Below are 7,462 nucleotides of genomic sequence, written 5' to 3'. Positions count from 1 at the left end.
ATGACTCAGTCTCTGGCCTCACAGAGCACGTAAGTATGGCAGGGGAAAATAAAGGTAGCACAAGGTGCTACAGTAGTTCATACACTTGTTACCCTTTTGTTTGGTTGATAATGAAATATTTTGTTGTATATGTTGATTCTCAAGATTTGTTGGCGGGTGGGTTTTCTTTCAGGATCAATGAAAATGTTTGAATTGGGGAGTGGAGTAGAAAGAGGCATCAGAAGATAATTACACATACAAAGGCACACTGGAACAAAAGAATCTGGAAGAATATGGGGACAGTTCTACTGACTCCTCTTCCCCTCGTACCACAGAGCACGACAGCTGCAGAGACAAGAACCAAAAAAAGGAGAGAATGTGTTAGATTCTAGTGAATGAGCCTCTTGTGCTCTTTGGCAGATTCGCACAATTATGCAGAAGAGAAGTTTATTGTTTGGGAAACTTCTGTCTTGAATGTAGTAAAGTTGTAGACCTATAGAGAGGATAACTGGAAGCTATCTTAGAAATAGCCATCTCACATCTTTCTTTTTATAGATTAGATCAGAGCAGAGCCATTAAATAAAATGTTCAATATCTCACAGCTACTAAGTAATCTTTCCTATCCATAATTCCACCTCCTTAAGTCCTTCAATAAGAAGCAAGCAAATATTTCTTGAATTTCTGCAAGCATAAATTAAGATGTTCTGGAAAATCTATACAGTTATGAATGATACTTTAAATATACAAAGGGAATTTGCTATTAAAAGAAACTCTGGGATGAATTATTTTTAATACAAATAAATATTCTTTAATCAATATTAGGTTTGGATTCGTAAATACTACTATATGTTTCTGAGAGAAAGAAGTACTTGTGCTATATTCTTCAACTGTGACAATGAAAAATCAATGCTCTTTTCATGATAGCTAGTGAAATCACTGCTCTGAGCCTATCAGCTCTGTCATTAGTTACTGAGAAGTATTTCTATTCCACTACATAATGTACCCAAGTGTTTTTACCAATAAAGGAAATCTCAAGATTGTCCAATTAGAATAAAATCAGCACATTAACTTAATTCAGCTACCCCCGGAAGTTCTGTTTAATCCTGACTTTCCTTTTGTTTCTCTGCCTCCTGTAGACCTTTTCCCTCCCTGGGATTTTAATTTTTTATCATGCATTTTTTTGTCAGCTGCTGGGTACCACCTGTCTCTGAACACTTGGCATTCATGTCTGATAAATTGTTCCATAAATGCTTTGGAGCTTTCCTTTATAGTTCTTGTCAACCTTTCCCTACTGTAACTCAATCTTCAGTGATTATATTTGCAATCATACCTTACATAAAAGAATAATATTCGTCAATAGTTTAAGAGAAGGCATGATGTTTATAAAGGAAAGTAAGTGAAATCATGTCCTATTTTGGAGAAGGGATGTGAGGTACTATAGCGTAATCTCTTCCTCTCCATCTTTATCCAAGGTGCTGCTTTTCTTTTCAGTGATTATTGCTCAGTTTCCACGACACCATCACACCAATGCAACGTGATATTTCAACAAATATTTCAGCATCCAGTGCACTGCTGACACTGGAACATCACAGACAAATGGGATGTGGTCCATCTCCTAGGAGCACAGAGTCCCAAGGGGAGAGAGATCGTCCAGTTACTATATTACAAGGTAGTTAGTGCTATGTAACAGATGTTTGATCATTCAGTGTAAACCTTTAGGTTGCCCCTAAAATAAATAGATGGAATAAAAAACATGAATTGTGTGTAGATGACAAATTAGATTAGACAAATAGAGGATAATAACTTACAGAGGAAAACGTTGCTTAGAAGACTTGGGTTGTGGCTCTCTTTAGCCATTGTAGACCAGACTATTCTTCAGTCAAGGCCTCCCTCCTTAAACATCCCAAGATGTTTGGATTCTCTTTCAAATTCCAGCCTATTTCTGCCCTTTCCACGGACCAGGCTCAGCCCCCCTCCCTGGGGGCTTTTTGAGCTCTGCCAAATCTAGTCGTCAACCTCATTGCCTGTTCCAATACCTCTTCTCCCTGGCTGCTCCCACCACAGGGCTCCTCCAGTTCTTACAAATCATAATTCCTCACTCTTACCTCTAAACATTCATTCATTCGGTGGTTGGAATTAACTTCAGAATCTGGAACTAAAATCAGTCACTGCTTTGGGGGGTCCCAAAGCACCTCCTGCTTCCCACTCCCAAACAATAATTGTCATTAGCACAAATAAGACCTCAGTGTAAGAGATCATGAACTCTGGAATATGAAAACTGCCCAGAAATACAAATGAAGAAAATAATGAAGAGCTGAAGTCTATCAAGATAAGATGAAACAAGATTTTAATAGCATGGCAAAGTCTGACTGGGAGGATTTTCATGGGTTTCTACAGGGTCACCAAGTTGTTTCCTTTTCTTCTGATCTGGGAATTTTGTAGGAGTTTTGCTTTGTTTTGTTTTGAATGCCTCCAATAGTTTCTTCCCACATCTTGATCACCCAAAAGGAAAACTCTAATTTTCTCATCATCCAAATGTCACATTTAGCCAGTTCAACCCACACTTAGAACACCAAGAATTCTGTTTGGAGATTTGAGTGGGGAGAAAATGGTAAGGGCTCTGGTTGTGTCTGCGTTCAATCAGTCCAGATCTTTCAGCAGGCACTTGAAAAAAGGAGGCCCTTCAACCACACAATACTTTGAAGAAATTCCTGCTGCTTAAAAGCAGTGTCATTGGGAAACTTCTCAGAGCAAATTTTCTTGTATTTCTGTGATCTCAGTCTCCCCAGCCGAAGCTCTGAGGTGGAACCTTTTTCAGCTTCCTTTTTCAGCTGTGACCTGCATTCTTTCTATGGAAGAGGCTGTGCTTTCCCACATATTTCAGACTTTTATCTGGTTATCTGATAACTTTTTTGAAACTTTAAACATCTTAGGGCAAGGAATTTCTACATGTTTTCTAAGCAAGGGCTTAAAATTAGGTATTACCTAAAAGTAAGTTCCCCAGACCCACACTACACAAGCTGTAATGTTTTTAACATCATCTGGTAAATTATCTTGTAATATGCTTCACAACTGAAACCTTAGTTAGTAATTATTCATTGTGATAATATTTCTTGTGTGAACTTGTGCCATAAAAATATTACTTCATGAATATTAAATAATGAACATAGAAAGCACAATTATTCAACATTTCCTTAGAAAACCTTCATTTCTTGAATAATTGCAACATTATTTAACCTGAATATGTTTATATGAATCCTACACAGTTCAGACAAAATACAGACTAGTGTTGGTCAAAAGCGTATTGTAAATTGTTTGGGACTCATCAAGTTTCTTCATAGTGACAATGTTATAAATGATGCCTAAATGATCCTCATTAGCACATTTGATTCCATCTGACACTAACAGTAGCATTTCCATTGCAGCAGACCTCCATGTCTACTCAAGAAACCCAGCACATATCACCCACTTCACCCCACCTCCTCCTCACACACACCCTCGTCCTACTTCTGGGACCGCATAAAGGTGGCAAAGAAAACTAATCTTTATTTAGCAACTACTAAGTGCCAAGATGGGGCAGTATATTAAGTCCTACTTAATTTCCTATCGATAGGATATTGGAACATCTGATAGGGGCTATAATTATATAATCATGTGAGTATCGCATTATTTCCCATTACTGTAGACTAGAGCATTCCTCTATGCACCAGGGGATAATGCTTGGTGATAGATGGAAAGAGGAATAAGACAGTGTTTCTGCTCTCCTTGGAGCTTATAGAGGAAGGGACAAAGCAAGCGCCTGAGCAGGTAATGAATGCCCTTAGAGTAAGACTGCACTCATCTTCACAGGCTGCATGGGCCCAATGACACTGACCATGGAGTCTGGCATCAGAACCAGATCTGCACAATAGTTCAGGTAAGTATTAACCCTGTGGTTTCAACACACCAAGAAACCTAACTTCCACCGTTGCCATGAAGTTTCATGAGAGAACACATGAACGTCAAGACTTGCAGTGTCCTGGGTGAAACGAGAACTTCTTTAAATGCTGGCTTGTTTCCCTTCCCTCCCTGATATTTTACATCATTTGTGGAGTTTTGAAAGCTTTTGAAAAAGTCTGAAAGAATTCCCAGACTTCTGAGACGTCAAGGAAATTGTCCAAAGCTAGGAGCATAATTTCTGCTGTGTTGAACAGCCTACACAGGAATTGTATCTTACTGGTATCTTCTTCCACTGTGAACAGCTTTCCCCATCAAGCGAGCTGTGGGAATGTGTGTCGTCTACACAGGCTGGATTTCTCATGATCACTTAATACTGACCCCAGCGTGCTTTAGAGTGGAATCCTGCATGCAATTGCATGGACTGTGTTGCTGCAAAATGACATATTCCCAAGCTGATCCAGCACCTTTCTTTAGAAAGAGCTTTCCATTATTGTCCTTTATTTTCTTGTGTAGTAAGTGTCCCTTTGTTCAGAGTGACCTGGCAAAGTGTGATTAACAAGAACTTGCAGCTAATTTTAAAAATCCATTCAGAAGGCTCAGCTGAGGGAGAAAAAAACCAAGAGCCCAGGAACATTTGAGAAAATGCCAGGGGCTTTTTCAGAACTTGCTTATTAAACCTCAGACCCAGTTAGCAATAAGCTCTTCTCTTGTAGGTGAATAAGGAATGATCTCTAAGGTGCCTTCTGGCTCTAAATTTCTATGATTTAAAGTGAACAAGCTTTTTAATGATATGAGCAGTGGATATGAACCTTTAAGCTCTTCTTCAGAAATTCATTTCAAGGGACTATTTCTGCTTGCAGTATTCATCAAAGCCCAAGCCTGTGTGTGCTTACTCCATGGAGGTGAGCTTCTTTAGAGAGGCATGCCTTTATGTGATGTGCACTGCCAAAGGAGCATGCATTTTTTACCTTGGTTCACAATTCTGGGGTAAGTCCACACGAAATGTTTTGAGCTGATCAAACATGCACCAACTTCTTCCTTCCACTCAGCCTCGGGCAAGGAATGAATACAATGTCTATGAATTTTAGTTGCCATTTTAATTAAAATTCTTATCTCTCCTCATTCTAAATTCTTAATCTAGTCTTACTTTAAATTCTTTCCGACACTGACCCTGACCCCTGAGCCTTTACGGAGAACCCAATACATACAAAATCACCACTCAAGTCTGGACAATCTTCTCCAGGAGGCCCATGTAATAGCAAGAAACCAAGGAGACAGGTAAAAACAAATGCCTGGCATTCACCTAAGGGCCTTACATAAATTCATTTAATCTTTGTTATTACCCTGTAAGGTAGGGACAATTAATATCACCATAGTATAGCTGAAGAAAATTAAGGCATAACACATTTTCCAAAGTTACAGACATATTAAGTGATAGAGACAGATTACAAACCCGAGGGCAAAGCACTGCCTCATTAGGGCTCTGCGTGGACAGATGTCCTGGGATTGATCCTCAGGGATTCTGATTCACTTATGGTGGAGCAGGACGGGAAGAGGGAGGAGGCAGTGGATGCCAGACCCGGCTCTTGTTGGCTCACAAATCAACCACTACCCAGCCGCTACCCCACAGAGCCAGGGTGTTAGACATAGCAGGCACCACTATATGGACACTAGGAGTCAGTATTTTTTAAACTCTTCTGAAAATCCTATCACATAGGTGGGGTTGAAAACTACTCCTGGTAGACTACTAGTTCTAGTTTCTTCAAGAAGATCAGAGGAGCAAGAGGGTGGGCTGCTCACTTTTTACCACACGATGTGCTTGAGACAAGCATGCCTTTCATAAAATAATATGCCACATTTAAAGAAACCAATAAAGAAATATTTCCAAGATTGCCTCTGTCTTTTACTTGTAGGTATAGACAAAGCAGCTAATGTCATGCTTATGGCATGTAATGGGGTGGGCATAGCAAGCAAGGAGAAGAGGCTCTTATTAATGCCTGTGGGGCAAAGTCAAGAGCAGCGAAGGGTCAGTGCTATGAATAGCCAAGAGTGGATTCTCATCAGACAGAGCCGAGTTCCAGGGAGGAGGCTCGCGGGGCTACCAAGGAGAAAGTGAAGATTGAGGAAATTAGGGAGAAAGTCCTGACATCAAAGAACAGGAGTCCAGTTCTGATGCCCAGATATAGGCTTCAGATATAGGAAGATTGTCAAGAGCCAAGAGAAACTTTGGTTATAGAGGAAATGGGGTCCTAGGAAGGCTGCCTGGATATAAAAACAATATGGAGAAGGAGCACTGAGGCTCAGTTCCTATAAGACCGGTTTATTAGGCTGAGGATCTGAGGATCACAGCTGGTCTCACTAGAGCCTACCTGGGTTTGCTGAATGCCTGGGGCTTGGCCGTGCCCCTGCCACCTCCACAGGAACAAAGATGATCTGACTCCTGGAACTGAGCTTCTGCACGGTAAATGGACCAATGGAGTTTGATATATACAGTGTCACTTCAGCAACTGTGACACTCTGTGAATTAGAGTTTTTCTTGCTATGCAACACCAGTTATGTAAACCCCCCCAAAATAAAATACAATCAGATGCCATTACAATTGATCAATGTAATGAGGCCACACCATTCCCATTACACAACTTCTTAGGTAGCTATAGCTCTGGGAGTAAGGGGGTTCCCCTCCTGGGACAAATTCCCCATTAATCTGATGACACTGAAGGAGGGTAAATGGAAAGGTAGGTTGGGAGAAAGAGTTTTTATTGTTCACAGCTTGCTTGGGATCACTAGCCAGGCCTGGCTCTGTCTCCTCCATCCTGGCTCACGCTTCCCTTCAGGGAGGAACGTTATTAAGCAGGGCCATGGTGACTGACAGGCGTCAGACCAGTTAGGTACCAGGAATGGAGGGGAAGAGAGAAGGGCCGTTTTCTGACTACCCCTTGCCGTGATCTAGTGTGAGGCTTTGCGGTGGTAAATGCCAGTTGATATGTAAATTGACTAAGTCTGGGCAGGAGATTCTGAAATTCTGCAATTTACCCTGCAGTAGCACAAATTCTTTATCTAGGTCTAGCCTTGTGATTTTTAGCAAAAACCAACTAGTGTAATAAAATTGAATAAATTAACAAGTAGAAAGAGTAGGTGTTGACAAGGCACCATAGGTGTGAAACATAAGGAATGTGTATCATTAAAAAGCCAAAAGTATAGAGAAAGGACATGGCCCCAGTATGTTCATGTAATGATTACATTTTCAATCAACATAAAGGAGGAGACTTTTGAGAATGAAAAATGGCTTCTAATGCTGACCACTAAGAGATATGTGGCTATCATGTTGTATACATGAAACTTATACAGTGATGTATGTCAATTATTTCTTAATGGAACTGGGGGAAAAAAAAGAAATATATGGAAAAACGCTTATTGTATTGGCAAAATATTTTCAGCAGTCTAATTCAGATGCAGCCTTTGAAAACTATCATCCTTTCAATGTAATCCATTTGGTGGTAGTAATGATGATAGATCAAATAAAGTTGCTGTCCACAAAACCTCA

Source organism: Manis javanica, chromosome 9 (assembly GCF_040802235.1).
Source record: "Manis javanica isolate MJ-LG chromosome 9, MJ_LKY, whole genome shotgun sequence".
Taxonomy (NCBI): Eukaryota; Metazoa; Chordata; class Mammalia; order Pholidota; family Manidae; genus Manis; species Manis javanica.
Note: the sequence above shows the minus strand (reverse complement) of the source record.